This window comes from Macaca mulatta, chromosome 4, assembly GCF_049350105.2.
Source record: "Macaca mulatta isolate MMU2019108-1 chromosome 4, T2T-MMU8v2.0, whole genome shotgun sequence".
Lineage (NCBI taxonomy): Eukaryota > Metazoa > Chordata > Mammalia > Primates > Cercopithecidae > Macaca > Macaca mulatta.
In genome coordinates this window covers 144,236,451-144,252,896 of record NC_133409.1, presented here as the reverse complement: position 1 = coordinate 144,252,896, position 16,446 = coordinate 144,236,451, and the positions used below count along the sequence as shown (strand labels likewise).

Below are 16,446 nucleotides of genomic sequence, written 5' to 3'. Positions count from 1 at the left end.
CAGCAAAATTTCATATTTTTTGTTGTATAGGTCTTTCACATATTTTGTCAGATTTATCTCTAAGCAATTAATATAGTTGATGCTACTCTAAAGGGTATTTAACCATTAAAAAAAGTGTCTGATGGTTGATATATTGATGTTGTATCTGTAAACTTGGTAAACTTATTTGTTCTAGTAACTTTATTATTTATTCATTGGATTTTCTATAAAGATGTATTAGTCCATTTTCACACTGCTGTAAAGATACTACCAGAGGCTAGGCGTGGTGGCTCATGCCTGTAGTCCCAGTACTTTGGGAGGTCGAGGTAGGAGGGTCCGTTGAGGTCAGGAGTTTGAGACCAGACTGGCCAACATGGTGAAACCCTGTCTCTACCAAAAAAAGACAAAAGTTATCTGGGAATGGTGGCACACACCTATAGTCCCAGCTACTTGGGAGGCTGAGGTGGAAGAATCACTTGAGCCCAGGAGGTAGAGGTTGCAGTAAGCTGAGATTGTGCCACTGCACTCCAGCCCGTGTAACAGAGTGAGACACTGTCTCTAAAAAAAAAAAAAAAAAAAAAAAAAAGATACTGCCTGAGACTGGGTAATTTATAAACATAAGAGGTTTAATTGACTCACAGTTCTACATGGGCAGGGAGGCCTCAGGAAACTTAACAATAATGGTGGAAGGCAAAGGAGAAGCCAGGCGTGTCTTACATGGTGGCAGGTGAGAAAGAGGAAGGGCCACACTTTAACACCATCAACTCTTGTGAGAGCTCCCTTTTACTATCACGAGAACAGCATGGGGAAACCACCCCCATGATCCAGTCACCTTCCACCAGGTCCCTTCCTGGTGGGGACATGTGGGGATTTCAATTTGAGATGATATTTGGGTGGGGACACAGAGCCAAACCACATCACCAGACAGTCATGATGTTTGTGAATGAAGACAATTGTACTTCTTTCTCTCCACTTTAGATACCTTCTATGGTCATGTACTCTGAATTTTGAGGATACATTCAGAGAAATGCGTTGTTAGGCAATGTCATCGTTGTGCTAACGTCATAGAGTATACTGCACTAAATACTGTAGGCAATTGTAACACAATGGCTAATGTTATGAGACCCTCATTGTATATGTGGTCTGTCATTGACTGACATGTTGTGTTATGTCGTATTTCTTTTCTCACATTATTATACTGGTTAGACTCCTCAGTACGATTTAATTATTTATTTGTTTATTTTTGAGACTGAGTCTCGCTCTATCGCCCAGGCTGGAGTGCAGTAGCACGATCTCAGCTGACTGCAACCTCTGCCTCCCGGGTTCAAGTGATTCTCGTGCCTCAGCCTCCTGAGCCACTGCACCCAGCCTACGATGTTGAATAGAGGTAGTTAGAGCAAATGTCCCTTTCTGTTGCTGATGTAAGAGGGCAAGCTTTCAGTCTTTCACCATGAAGTATGAGATTAGCTATAGGCTTTTCACAGATGCTCTTGATTAGGTTAAGGAAGCCCCCTTTTGTTTCTGGTTTGCTGAGTTTTTTTTTTTTTTTCAAATGAAGAATGAATGTTAAATTTTGTAAAATGCCCCTCCCTCCCTCCCTCCCCTTCCTCCCTCCCTTCCCTTCCTCCCTCCCTTCCCTTCCCTTCCCTTCCCTTCCCTTCCCTTCCCTTCCCTTCCCTCCCCTCCCCTCCCCTCCCCTCCCCTCCCCTCCCCTCCCCTCCCCTCCCCTCCTGTTCCTTTTCTTTTCTTTTCTTTTCTTCTTTTTTTTGAGACAGAGTCTCACTCTGTCTCCCAGACTGGAGTGCAGTGGCTTGATCTCAGCTCATTGCAACTTCTGCCTCCTGAGTTCAGGTGATTCTTCTGCCTCAGCATCCTGAGTAGCTGGCATTACAGGTGCCCACCACCATGGCTGGCTAATTTTTGTATTTTTAGTAGTGACAGGGTTTCACCAAGTTGGTCAGGCCAGTCTCGAACTGAGACCATGCCTGGCTATAAAATGCTTTTTCTATGTCTGTTGAGATCATGTGGTTTTTTCCTCTTTTAATTCATTAATATAGTAAATTAATTACACTGGTTGGGTTTCAAATGTTAAAGCATTCATACAATTTTGGTATAAATTCCATTTGGTTGTGATACATTCTATTGTTGGATAAAATCTTGCTTAAAATTTTTGCATCTACATTTCATCATGGATGTTAGTCTGTAGTTTTATCTTGTAATGTCTTTCTCTGGTTTTGTTATTAGAGTACTTCTGAACTCACAGAATGAGTTGGAAAGTATTCCCTTCCTCTTTAATTTTCTGTTAGGAAGTTTGTTTAGAGTTGCTGTTGTTTCTTCTTTAAATGTTTGGTAAGATTCACTAATGAAGCCATCTACACAAGGAGTTTTCTTTGTCAGAGAGTATTAACTGAAAATGCAATTTATTTGATAATGATACAGGGCTATTCAGAATATCTGTTTCTTCTTGAGTGAGCTTGTCTTTCAGTGCATTTGTCCATTTCTTCTAACTTGTATTTATGGCATAAAGTTGTTTATAACATTTCATCCGTCTCAGCTCCCTGCAACCTCTTGCCTCCTGGGTTCAAGTGATTCTTGTGCCTCAGCGTCCTGAGTAGCTGGGATTACAGGCGCCGGCCACCACACCTGGCTAATTTTTGTATTTTTAGTAGAGATGGGATTTTACCATGTTGGCCAGGCTGGCCAGCATTTTATGCTTTTAATATATATAAAACTGTAGTGAAGACACCTCTCATTTCTGATACTGATAATTTGTGTCTTTTTTTTTTCCTAGTCAGTCTAGCTAGACGTTTATCAACTTATTGATCATCTCAAAGACCCCTCTTTTGGGTTTCATGGCTTTTTTCTGTTACATGAATTCTCACTTTAATCTTGTTTTCTTTCTTCTACTTTGAGTTTATTCTTATTTTCTTTCTTAAGGTGGAGACTGAGTTTATTGATTTGAAATCTTTCCTAATAAAGATATTTAATGCTAAAATTTTTCACCTCATTACTGCTTCAGTGGCAGCCTACAAATTCTGCTGTGGTGGTCTTTTAATATCCATCTCTGCTAATTTCAACATCTCTGTCAGTTCTGAATTGGCTGTGATTATTCTTTTCATGGGTCATGTTTTCTTACATCTTTGTGTATTTGATTATCTGTGTCTGGGTGGCAGATACTGTGAGATTTACTTCATTGGGTGCCAGGTATTTCTGTAAATGTACAAATTTTGATCTTTGTTCTAAGATGCAGTTAAGTTACTTGGAAACAATTTCGTCTTTTGGAATTGGTGTGTGTGTGTGTGTGTGTTTAAAAGTGGGTTTAGAGAGGTGCTCAGTGTAGAGTTAATTGTTCTCTACTTCCAAGATAAAACCTTCTTGAGTACTCTATGCAATGCCCCTGAATTATGAGTTTTTCCAGTCTGACATTGGGCACAGGCACAATTCCTTGCCCTGTCTGTGTGTCTCAAGCCCTGTCAAAACAATCCATTACGATGGTTCTTTCCCTGGTTTCAGATAGTTTTTTCATATGCATGTGCTGACCTGTACTTGGCTGAATAATCAGGACCCTTTCCTGAAATATAACTCTTCCTTGTGTGTTTTTCTGTTCTGTGAACTCCGAGCTGCTTTGTTCTCATCAGGCCTCTTAGCTTATTTCCTCAACTCAGCACATCTGCTAAGTAGGACCAGCAATATAATTAGCAGGGCCTAGTGTAAAATGAAAATGTGTGCCTTTGTTAAAAAATTACTTAGTTTCTTAAAATTCTAATTTTAATCAGATCATTAAACCAAGCACTGCACCCTTCTGAGCTGCAGCTGCACAGGTTACATGCCTACCAAGCCAGGGCTACTACTGCTGGACTCCACTTTGCATTCCCTTCTCTGTTCCATGGCCCGGTAATTCTCTTCAAGGCAATAAGCCGAGACAGTTATAGGGCTGGTCTTCGTTTTCCATCTCTCAGAGGTCACTGTCTTTTTTTTTTTTTTTTGCCAGATGTCCAGAGTCATGAAAATTGTAATTCTTGTCTGTTGTTTTTGTTTCAGGCAGGAAGAGAAATCCAGTCCCTGTTAACCTGCCTTGCTTGGATGTAGTTGTTTTTAATGTACATTTTGTTTGAGGACCTTGTAGCAGCTTTTGTGTCGGTACTAGGCAAAGATTTCCCTATTTGGCCTCTTGGCTTGGTGCCTTGTTTAGAGCTGTTTGGGTAATAATCTCTCTTGTATCATTTGCTGATCTGTTTTCCAATTTGTTTTCCTGGTAACCATCAACTCCATTTTCTGAATTGTATCACTTGATTTGAAGCAAGTGTTAGCTTCCTGCTTGAAACCACTCTGCCCTTATTCTTCTTTCTGCTACATTTAACTGCAAACTGCAATGGGTGAGGACAATTCTCTTCTTCTACCTCCTGCACAATACATCCCCTTGCAGTACAATTTGATCGGCATTTGTGCAGTAAGGTATTAACAGCTTTTCAGATATGCCCTGCCCTATTAGCAAGAATATACAGCAATACAAAAATGAATTTGTCAAGAGTTTTATGGCTTCATGATCTATCGTACAATATTAATCCTGCTGCAGTGTTATTAAGTCATTTTTCATCTCCCCTCAAATTAATGTTGACGTTCTATTACTGGATTTGTTCTTGTCCCCAGATTAAAACATAAAGGAAAAAAGTCTTCCCTGCTACAATATTAAAATTAATTGTAGGGTAAGCAGTACCCAGCTTGGTGAAGTAGATTCCTCTTGGAAAATTTATAACGGGAATTTATTTCTCTGCTTTCTTTTTGTTCTTGTGCACAAAAAAGCACAATTGGAATATACTTCTAAGGGCACCAGGAGAACATAGCAAGGATCAGGGGGTACATTTAAGTCACTGAGTTATCTAAAAGGGAAATGAGAAATCAGTGGTCTGAGCCTAAGGCAACCATACCTAGCTTGTACTTCCAGCCTAGAGGCTGATCGGGATACTTGTGGTAATAGATGTATAAGTAGAAGAATTTTGGCTGACTTAGGATGCTATTTTCTTCATAGGAATAGCTTGTTTCTTGTATTTGGAAACATTTGGGGCATTTAAACAGAAACTACAGCATGTTGAGGTCAACAGTTATAAATCACAGTACAACCTTGTTCAGGACTCTGGAATGAGAAGACAGCTGTTATCTTTGTCTCAAATTTGGACTAAGTGATGCTTTTCTGTGAAAATTCTTTTTTTAAAATAACTATTTTCACCCATATTGAAGCCAGGATCATCAGCTTCATGTCTGTGACCGCTATAATGAGATCTTAGGGTATTGTGATTTTTGGTCATGGTTAGGTAGGTACTTTAGAATGCTCATTGTTACTGTAGGAGGATCATGGAATTCTCAAGAAGTTTTGTTATAAATTCTAAATTTAAAATATGTAATATGTAAATATATATGTATATTTTTGATGTGAAACACCAAAATATATAGTGTTTGACTCTGGGTGGTGGCTTGTGGGGGAAATAATGTTATTTAAAAATTTTTTCCTTGTAGAAGATCAACATGAGTTGTGTAAACCGAAGAGTAACTGAGACAAGTCTCAATTTTGGAAGTTTATTTTGCCAGGGTTAAGGATGCACCTGTTACAAAGCCTCAGAAGGTCCTAATGACATGTGCCCAGCGTGGTCAGGGCACACACAGCTTGGTTTTATGTATTTTAAGGAGACGTGAGACATTAGTCAGTATATGTAAGATGTATAGTGGTTCAGTCTGGACAACTCAAAGTGGGGAGAGGGCTTCTGGGTCATAAGCAGGTAAATGACACTTTCATTCTTTCGAGTTTCTGATTAACCTTTCACGGAATACACCATTTACAAGAATGGTCACTTATGCCGTAGTCTTGCTTAGTGAAACAATAGTGCAAAGGAAGCAATCAGATATGCATTTGTCTCATATGAGCAGAGGGACAACTTTGAGTTCTGTCTGTCCTTTGTCCACGAGGAATTTCCTTGTGGGTAAATTGTGAGGGAGTTATGTAGCTTTTTTATCTTCATAGGTATCTTATTTAGGGATAGAATGAGAGGCAGATTTGCCATATGCAATTACCAGCTTGACTTTTTCCTTTGGCTTAGTGATTTTGGGTCCCGAGATTTATTTTCCTTTCACGGTTGTACAATAAAAATGTAGCCAATTATATATATTTTTATATTTGCAAATGACATAAGCAGTGGAGCAGCCTTCTAGAGGGTGAAAGATGATGCAAATATAGTCATGTGTAACAGTGTTTCCATCAAGGACAGACCACATATACAACAGTGGTCCCATAAAATTATAATGGAACTGAAAAACTCCTGTTGCCTAGCGACATGGTAGCCATCCTAACAGAATACATTACGCATGTGTTTATGGTGATGCTTGTGTAAGTATATCTACTGTGCTGCCAGTTGTATAAAAGTATAGCCAGTACAATTATGTACACCACATAATGCTTGATAATGACAAGAAATGACTGTGTTACTGGTTTATGTATTTACTATGCTATCTATCCTTAGAGTGTGGTATTTATTTTTTTAAAGTTAACTGTAAAATAGCCTCAGGCAGCTCCTTCAGGAGGTATTCTGGAAGAAGGCAGTGTTTTCACGGGAGATGATAACTCTATACCTGTTACTACCCCTGAAGACCTTCCAGTGGGAAAAGATCCTTGTGGAGGTGGAAGACGGTGATGCTGATGATCCTTACCCTGTGTTGGCTTAGGCTAATGTATGTGTTTGTGTTGCAGTTTTTAACAAAAAGTTTAAAAAGTAAAACTAAAAATGTTTTAAAGTAGAAAAAAGCGTATACAATAAGGATATAAACAAAATATTTTTGTACAGCTGTTACGTTGTGTTTGTGTTGTAGGCTAAATGTTAATACAAAAGAGTCCAAGGTTTAAAAAATTTAAAAGTTTTATAATATAAAAGTGACAGTGAGCTAAGGTTAGTTTATTATTGTAGAAGGAAAAAATATTTAAAAAAATAATTTAGTCGGCCGGGCGCGGTGGCTCAAGCCTGTAATCCCAGCACTTTGGGAGGCCGAGATGGGCGGATCACGAGGTCAGGAGATCGAGAGACGATCCCGGCTAACACGGTGAAACCCCGTCTCTACTAAAAAATACAAAAAACTAGCCGGGCGAGGTGGCGGGCGCCTGTAGTCCCAGCTACTTGGGAGGCTGAGGCAGGAGAATGGCGTAAACCCGGGAGGCGGAGCTTGCAGTGAGCTGAGATCCGGCCACTGCACTCCAGCCTGGGTGACAGAGCAAGACTCCGTCTCAAAAAAAAAAAAAAAATAATAATAATAATTTAGTGTACCATGTGTACAGTTTATAAACCCCACAGTAATGTGCTAGGCCTTCACATTTACTGACCATTCACTTATGCAGAGCACCTTCCAGTCCTGTAAGCTCCTTGCATGGTAAGTGTCCTATACAGGTGTACTATTTTTTATCTTTTTTTTTTTTCAGATGAACTTTTGCTCTTGTTGCCCAGGCTGGAGTGCAATGGCGCTACCTCAGCTCACTGCAACCACTGCCTCCTGGGTTCAAGCGATTCTCCTGCCTTAGCCTCCCAAGTAGCTGGGATTACAGGCATGCACCACCACGTCCGGCTAATTTTATATTTTTAGTAGAGACGGAGTTCCTCCATGTTGGTCAGGCTGGTCTTGAAGTCCTCATCTCAGGCGATCTGCCCGCCTTGACCTCCCAGAGTGCTGGGATTATAGGCATGAGCCACCCCCCACCCCTGGCCCCATTTTTTATCTTTTATATGGTATTTTTACTGTGCCTTTTCTATTTTCAGATATGTTTAGATACACAAATACCTTTGTTTTATAATTGCCTACAGTATTCAGTATACTAACATGCTTATACAGATTTGTAGTCTAAGAGCAATAGGCTATACCATATAGCCTAAGTGTATACTAGACTATACCATCCAGGTTTGTGGAAGTTCACTCTATGATGTTCAGACAACAATGAAATTGTGTTTTTCAGAACGTAACCCCATTGTTCAGCAACACATGACTGACTTTGGGCAGTGCAATGAAATTTATTTCATGATTGCATCATCTTTCAGTGGAGGTGATTCCATCATTTTTATTTTCCTTATTCTGTAGTCTTTTTGAAAGCATAGTTGGATATAATTGATGAGTAGTGGTAAACTAACTCTCTGGATGATGAAATGTTAACATGTTTCAAGATATAGGAAAAATAAGATCACTAAACTTCCGTAATGTGTATTATATTTATAAAATGAATCTAATGGACCAATATGGTAATTGCAAGATACAGCATGAAATTTCTTCCAGTGACTCAAAGAATAAAGGTAATGAAATGCCAATTCTTACAATTAGTTAGAACTGCTGAGAAAGAAACTAAAACAAAAATTGAGTCAGATGAACTAAGTGTTAAGAGCTTTTAAGGTAAAACTGTCCAGGTTTCCCATTGTACATATGAGAAGAGGGAGTATATTATCAGTGGCAGAGCCATGAGGTTGGAATGGGGGCTCAGATGTGTGGTCTTAGCTTTCACATTCCCCCAGGTGGTACTAGAAGCAAAGTAAACATTTGAACAACAATCACTCCCTTATGAGTTCCTCTATAGTTGATGGTAGGATGTAAAGATGGTACTTTCTGAAAGCATTTGAATTGTATTTGATTACATAATTTGAACAAAGCAGTGTATCACTGCGGAAAGCTAGTTGGCAGAAACTTTATCTTAAAAGTGATTTATTTAAAACTTCTACTGAAGCCCAGTGGACTTCCACATCCCAGCATCCAGGTGTCCAGTACTCTTATCTGTAAGAGTGAGCTACTCGTCCAAAGGCTAAGGCAAGTTTCAGCTAGATCCAACTAAGCTGGTCTGAACCAGTGGAATGGGCCAGTTGCAGTTGTCATTGCATCTCTATTTTGAGACTACAGAAGCCTAGGCCTTAGGCTGTTAATTATCAGAGAGGTCATTGCTGTATGTGTTATGTGTTCATGGGGCTACTGCAGCAGTTATACTTCCTTCAGCAGTCTCAAAAGTTGAATGTGAAAATTGTCTGAAAAAATTAAAAAGGGATGTTTTATTTCTAATTGTTCAACAATATAAGACTTCTAGTACTTGAGTTTTATTTTCTCTCAGTCTTTAGCTTATTAAATAAAGATCTGTAAACTAGGCAGTGAGTGTTTATTGAGCATCAGGTATGTAAGGTACTAGAGGAATGTGATACTCAAGGGGAATTCTTTTATAAAATAAAATTTAAGCTGGGTGTGGTGGCATGTGCCTGTAGTCGCAGCTTCTTAGGAGGTGGAGATAGGAGGATCACTTGTGCCCTGGAGTTTGAGGCCAGCCTGGGCAATGTAGCAAAATAAAAAATAAAATAAAACAAACATTTCTTTGTAATGGAATAACTCAGTTTAACAAATACTGATACATTAAGAACCTAGGCTCATGCCTGTAATCCAAGCACTTGGGGAGGCTGAGGCGGGCAGATAGCTTGAGCACAGGGATACGAGACCAGCCTGGGCAACATGGCGAAACCCTGTCTCTATGCACGTGCACACGCACACACACACACACACACCCACACACACCCCCACCCCGTCAGGCCTGGTGGCACATGCCTGTGGTCCCAGCTACTCGGGAGGCTGAGGTGGAAGGATTGCTTGCGCCCAGGAGGTTGAGGCTGCAGTGAGCTGAGATTGTGTCACTGTTCTCCAGCCTGGTGACCCAGTGAGACCCTGTCTCCAAAAAAATAAATAAATAGATAAAGTTTAGGTTGGTGTTATTACTTAAGGTTCACAGTGCCACCAACATAGCAAAGCACACGTAGTTGAGAAAGAAAAAAGCGGAACAGATAAAGGAGAATTAAGTTAGAAGAAGTAGATGAGACAGGAGAGGCAGATGTTTGTCAAGTTGTGAAGCTATGTGAGATTTGCTTTTTATTATTCTAGTCTTTTTATGCCTGAAATATTTTGTAATCTCAGATCTATCCATCTATCCATCTAACAAGTCTTTATTGAGCACCTCCTGTGCTAAAAGCATTTTGTTGCTGTCCCAAGACTGAAATAGATAACCAGCTCTCTCAGGGACGTTTGTATTTTAGAAGGAAAACACAAAAGTAGACATTGTCTGCAGATACGTTTGATTTGGCCTGCAGTGTTTTCAAAATAGGGGAGATGTCACATAAATTCTGAGTTTGGCTTCTCTTTACAAAATATACTTTTTTTTTCTTTTTACATTTCTTTGTGGCTCTGATTGGCAGGAGTTGAGTAGATATTGCCCTTTAGACTGGCAGGTATCCTTGAGTTTGCCAGTTTAAACTACTCCCTGTAGTCCTGAGCCTAGCTTACTTTACTCACTTACATTACCTGCCCTATCCTTTAGACATTGGAGTTTGTGGTCTGTTAAGTGACTAAGCTCCTATGGGAAGGTGAGGATTTAAGTGGATTTTGGGGGTGGTGGTAGTGGTTGCATGTTATGATAGGCACCAGAAATTACGTTCAGTAAGCCACTACCAGTACCTGCTGTGCAAAGAAACATCTTCCTTGGGGAGTGAAGAAATAACCACCAGTTTTCTTAAGTGACAGTTGTTGGTTTTTTTTATCCTTAGTTTAGTGGATAAAAATAAGCGTTTAAATTAGTAAAAACCTGAATACCTCCCAACCCTGTCTGTCCAGCTTTATGTTGACCTGGCTTTTAAAATTATTTATGTATTTATTTTTGCATTTTGGCAGTTCATTTACTGTTCTTTCTCTATTTAGGAAAGTTCAATCATTATAGCAAAGGATGAGTCTCTGAAGAAGGGATGAATGTTATATTATTTACCTATCCATACTTAACCAGGAAGGAGCGTATTTTCCCCTCATTAAGAAGCCTAAGTATTAAAAAGCAATTAATACTTTATTAAAACCACAATTACTTTTGCACCAACCTAATAAGTGACAACTATATCAGTGAAAAAAAAAAAAACTAGAATGTTTACTAAATGTTCCAGGCACAGGGAATACAAAGATAAGTAAGACATGTTCTCATTCAGATAGCCCACAACTTATCAGTGTCAGAATTTACATTTCACAAATATAGGGCAATGATTTATCTCTGAGCATTAAAAGCCTTGAAAATATTTAAGAATATTTAGGCTGGAATGGGACTTTACTTTGAATCAGATTGCGTTACCTGCTGTAAAGTGTGAAATTTAATCCCAGTTCTAGAAAACATTATAAACTCAGAGCAAACGAGTGGAGTTAGAAGTGAGTAACCAATGGAATTCTGAGCATGAGAGAAACTCATTTTTGTGATATGATGAGTCAGAGGTTGCAGGTGGTGATGTTCAGAGGAATACATTTCTAGATTTTGGAAAAAAATGATTCAGTTTTGAATTTGCTCAAAAAGTCCTCCTAGTAGCAATATTTAGCATTTCTTTCAATTGGTGAGCATTGCCAAAAATGTTTACAATCAAATGAGTTAGTAGTGGGCATAGAATTAATTTTATAGAAACTTTAGACCCTGGAGTGTATTATTCTGATAAAGATGATGATACCTATACTTGTGTGTGTTAGTGGGACTATAAATCTGAATCTGTAAATCTAAAAATGTAGTAGGCATCTCAATGAAGTGGTTGTACTGTTTCAAATGGTTGTTCCAACTCACCTGCAGAACCTTTGTAAACTTTAAATACCTTGGCCCTGCTCCAGACTTAGTGACTCTAAGTCTTAACCCCTGTGTAAGCACTACTGTTCTGCCACAGAATTTCTGAGATCATTTGTTGGCGCTTTGTTGAATCAGGATGGAGAGAAGGGAGAGGAGCAGGAGCCAGATACTCAGGTTGGGGTGACATTCCAACTCTCCTCACTGGAAAGTGGCACAGATGTAGTGACCCTCGGTCATACTTTGGTCTCAGCTCCCTTTCTGTAGAAAGTTGCATTATTACTGTTGGACATGCCTTCAAAATGAAACATCCTCTTTAAAATAATCTCTTGAATAGATTTAGTATTTTCCGGGAGTAAATTCTGAGTTTCTCAGGCAAGTCCAGAACTATTCTAATTACTTGCATATTCTTACTCTTACAGAGCTTGCTTTAAAAACTACTGGTTAAAGTTATTGGAGTTGGAAGTATTGTGTAAATTAAATTTTTTTAAAAAAGTTTTTAATGCTTCCTTAGAAGAAAATATTAATTTTGCCAATAAGTAGAAAAACTGGAAGCAAAGTTCCTATAGTAACTTTCTTTGCCTTTACATTATTATTACCCCATTGGCCTGTGATTAGTGCTTTTTCCTGACAGCTGTAGAAGTACATAGGATTCTTTCTGTATCACTGCATATGAACTTCGATGCTGCTTTCCTAGTAAGCTGTGTAAATATGTGGTCTCAATATGTATCTCCAGTTTGACCTTTATGCTTTTATTCCTGCCAAATTTTGTCCTTGCTGTGGTATCTCACTACATCTGTTGCAAACTTTTCCTCATTACCACCCCTGTCAGAAATGTCATTGCTCTAAAATTTTTTTTTTTTTTTGAGACGGAGTCTCGCTCTGTCGCCCAGGCTGGAGTGCAGTGGCCGGATCTCGGCTCACTGCAAGCTCCGCCTCCTGGGTTCACGCCATTCTCCTGCCTCAGCCTCCTGAGTAGCTGGGACTACAGGCGCCCGCCACCTCGCCCGGCTAGTTTTTTGTATTTTTTAGTAGAGATGGGGTTTCACCGTGTTAGCCAGGATGGTCTCGATCTCCTGACCTCGTGATCCACCCATCTCGGCCTCCCAAAGTGCTGGGATTACAGGCTTGAGCCACCGCGCCCGGCCTAAAAATTTTTTTATTTTGTCTTTGTCTCTCTCAATTCCTGACATTATGCATTGTTTTCCCCCATGTAGTTCAAGCTGTTCATTTTCTCTCAATAAAGATTCTGTTTACAAGCTTACTGTTTTTTGTTTTGTTTTGTAAAATTACAATATACTGCTTCCTAAATGCTTACTCGGCTCTGTATCTTTCAAGCCAGCCTCATTCTGAGTTAAAACAAATACCTAGCATTGATTTGTCTTCATAGTTCTTCTAGTTTCTCTTGTTCCTGTTAGTTATTTAAGGATGTGGATTAACTTAGATTCTTAGCTCCTCCTTTCCTCCCTCCTTCCAACATTATTAAATATTTGCTTTATGTTAGGGGCTCTTGGTCTCCAGAAATAGAGCAGAGAGCAGCTTCCTGAGTGTTGTGCTTGTTTGCATGTTTTTTAAAGGGTCTAGTTTTATTCATTTCACAAATATTTAGCTGAACTTTTTTTTTTTTTTTTTTGAGACAGAGTCTTGCTCTGTCGCCCAGGCTGGAGTGCAGTGGTGTTATCTCGGCTCACTGCAGTTTCCACTTCCCGGTTTCAAGCAATTCTCCTCCCTCAGCCTCCCCATTAGCTGGGATTACAGGCACCTGCCACCATGCCCAGCTAATTTTTTGTATTTTTGGTAGAGACGGGATTTTGCCATATTGGCCAGGTGGGCCTCCAACTCCTGACCTCAGGTGACACCTGCCCTCCTTGGCCTCCCAAAGTGCTGGGATTATAGGCGTGAGCCACTATGCCCAGCTGAGCTAAACATTTGAGGTATACCAGGTACTATCCTAGCATAGGGATATAGCAGAAAATAAAATTGGCAAAGTCTCTATCTTAAAATACCATGGTTTGGGTGGCTAAAACAATAATGTGCTGGCCATTGGGTTCTTTGTGAAGACCCTCTCCCTGGTTTACAGACACCTTCTTGCTGTGTCCACATGGTAGAGAGAGAGAAAAAAAAGAGAGCAGCTCTCTCGTTTCTTTTTATAAGGACACTGATCCCATTCACTAATCCCATTCATAAGAACTCTACCTTCATGACTTAAATAGCCCCACAAGGCACCACATTCTAATACCATCACATTGAGGAATAGGCTTCAACAACGAATTTTGGAGGGACACAAACATTCAGTCCGTAGCAATAAAGATCAAGCCATATAAGTTATCTGGGGAAAGAGTGCTAGGCAGAGGTGACACCAATTGCAAGGGCCATGAAACTGGGAGTGTTCCAGCATGGGTTCAGGAACAGCAAAGAAGCCAGTGTTGGCTGGCATGGTAGTTTTTGTGATTTTAGTTTTTGTAATTTTATTTGCATTTAAATCTGGAATCCATCTGGATATTAAGTGAAATGCTGTTTCTAGAAGAAGGTTGTTGAAGTGATACTCTAGAAAGTTGGATGCAGAGCCAGAGGCACAGTGCTCACCTAATCTGGGACATGGAGCAGTTTTCTTGAAGAGTTTCAAGAAAAGATAACCATAACGGAGACTAGCATTGTCTCATGCTTCTTATATTTATCCTCTGGGAGGATTTCGTTGGCTGTTACTGGTATAGCCCAGGGCAGTGGCTCTCTAACTTGAGGGCTGAAGCAGCATCATCTGGAGGGCTTGTTAAACTCTAGACTGTTAACTAAGTCCCACCTCCAGAATTTAACTCTCTAGGTCCGGGTAAGAGCTGGAGAATTTTTGTTTTTAGTAAGTTTTCAGGTGATGGTGATAGTCCTGGACAATACTTTGAGAATCACTGGCCTAGGGGTTCTGAGCTTAAGCTCTGGAATCAGAGTTTTGCATTCAATTTCCTGTTCTGGTATTTACTAGGCTGTGATTTGGGGTACTTTTCTGTGTGTATTCCTCTTCCCCTCAAGCCACAGTTTGCTTTCCTTGAACCCAGGACATGTACTTCTTAGAGCTGCTGTGAAGAGTAAGAGAAATACTGTATTTGAAATAGCACATAATTGAAACGTGGCAAGTGCTCCTAATAAATATGAGTTGCTGGTGCTTTTACTGAGCTCTCTCTTTGGTCAGAGTGTCTGACCCAGTGCTGCTCAATAAAAATATGTAACATAATTTTAAAACTTCTGATAGCCATGTAAGCAAAATCAAAACAATGCAAAATAAATTATTTTAACACAACATACGTGAAATATTTTAAAATATAATCAGTATAAAAGTATTAAGGTTTTAAAATATTATTTTCTTTATACTAAGTCACTTAATTTGGTGTGTCTTTTGTACTTAAGCACATCACAGTTCAGACCAGTCACATTTTAAGTGCTTAATAGCCACATGTGGCCAATGACAGCTGTTTCACATGGTGCCAGTTTAACCAGCACTCTTTCTCATCCTTTCCTCTTGGCCACCCCCATTACAGATTCTTAGTCTAATTAGTTATAGACGTGGAAGTAAGCTTGTTTTAGTTAATGCAGAAAGAATGACCCCAGGCATAGCAGGCATCCTTTACATGCTTTTCTGTCTCTTAAAAGTTCAGTCAGGGATAAGAGTTTGTATTCCTGGGAGTCAGTTTTCAGTAAGGATGTCGTGTCACATATAACCCAATGTCCTTTGAAAGATCTCTTTTTTTAAGTTCTGTGGGTTTGAATATTTCCCACTGGAGGAGGGTCTCTGGAAATCCCAGGAGTGTAAGGAATAACTCCACCTGATTCTTAAAAGGTAGTCACGTGTGCTGACATTGGTTTCCAGAACTCAGCGTCTTGACTCATTGGACAGGCATTTTCCCTCTGTGTCTGTGGAGACTGTTGTGAAGGAGGATCCCCTTAGGATTTGTGATTATTTTTATTTATTTTAATTTTTATTTTATTAAAAATTTTTTTTTTCTTTGAGACCGAGTTTCACTCGGTTGCCCAGGCTGGAGTGCAGTGGTGCAATCTCGGCTCACTGCAATTTCTGCCTCCCAAGTTCAAGCGATTCTCCTGCGTCATCCTCCTGAATAGCTGGAATTACAGGAGCCTGCCCTTACGCCTGGCTAATTTTTGTATTTTTTTTTGTATTTTTAGTAGAGATGGGGTTTCACCATGTTGGCCAGGCTGGTCACGAACTCCTGACCTCAGGTGAGCCCCCTGTCTTGACCTCCTAAAGTACTGGGGTTGTTGCAGTTTTAAACAGGGAAGTTTCACTTGCCCCAGTGTTTCTGGACAGTGGCGTATTTCAAAGGCGTGTGGTGTACTTTTGTCTTCAATTAAGTATTCATTTAGCAAATATCTGAGTACCCACTATGTGTTTGTCACAGTTTTCTTATGCTTTAGAGACCCTATTTTGGAGTTTCATATTTTTCAGTGATTGTTTTTTAATCTTTTAGCTGTTATAAGCTACTCAATGAAATCCTACCAGAAATAGTTTTGGTTATTAAACTTTTATATTCGTTCAGCATTCTTTTGACATTTAACCCATTTGAAAATAAATGTATGAAATGTTAATGTTTTCGTGCCTATGGGGATAAATCATGTTTGGTAATACCTTTAAATTTATAAGTGGGCAGTGTGATTTGCATTTTTTGAAAATACTTTACTCTTGCTGACTGGCTTTTTAAAAAATTGGGACTTTTCTTGTTACTTATGTAACAAGTTTGGGAACTGTGTTGTTTCTTAGACTAGGCTTTTAAATTCACTCGCCCTTAAAGGGCTCTCTTTTGAATTTGTATTTCTAGACAATATTTCCTATGCTT

General features: G+C 39.5%; 1 protein-coding gene and 1 long non-coding RNA gene across 6 annotated transcripts in view; both read left to right on the top strand.

Annotated features, from left to right (window-relative positions):
• ZFAND3 (zinc finger AN1-type containing 3) overlaps window positions 1-16,446 on the top strand; it is a 335,788-nt gene that overhangs the window by 152,445 nt on the left and 166,897 nt on the right. The gene's annotated exons all lie outside the window — the stretch shown is intronic.
• Window positions 7,409-9,719, top strand: LOC144340377 (uncharacterized). The gene is made up of 2 exons (XR_013416443.1): window positions 7,409-9,235; window positions 9,403-9,719. It is a non-coding gene; the product is annotated as an uncharacterized LOC144340377 (long non-coding RNA).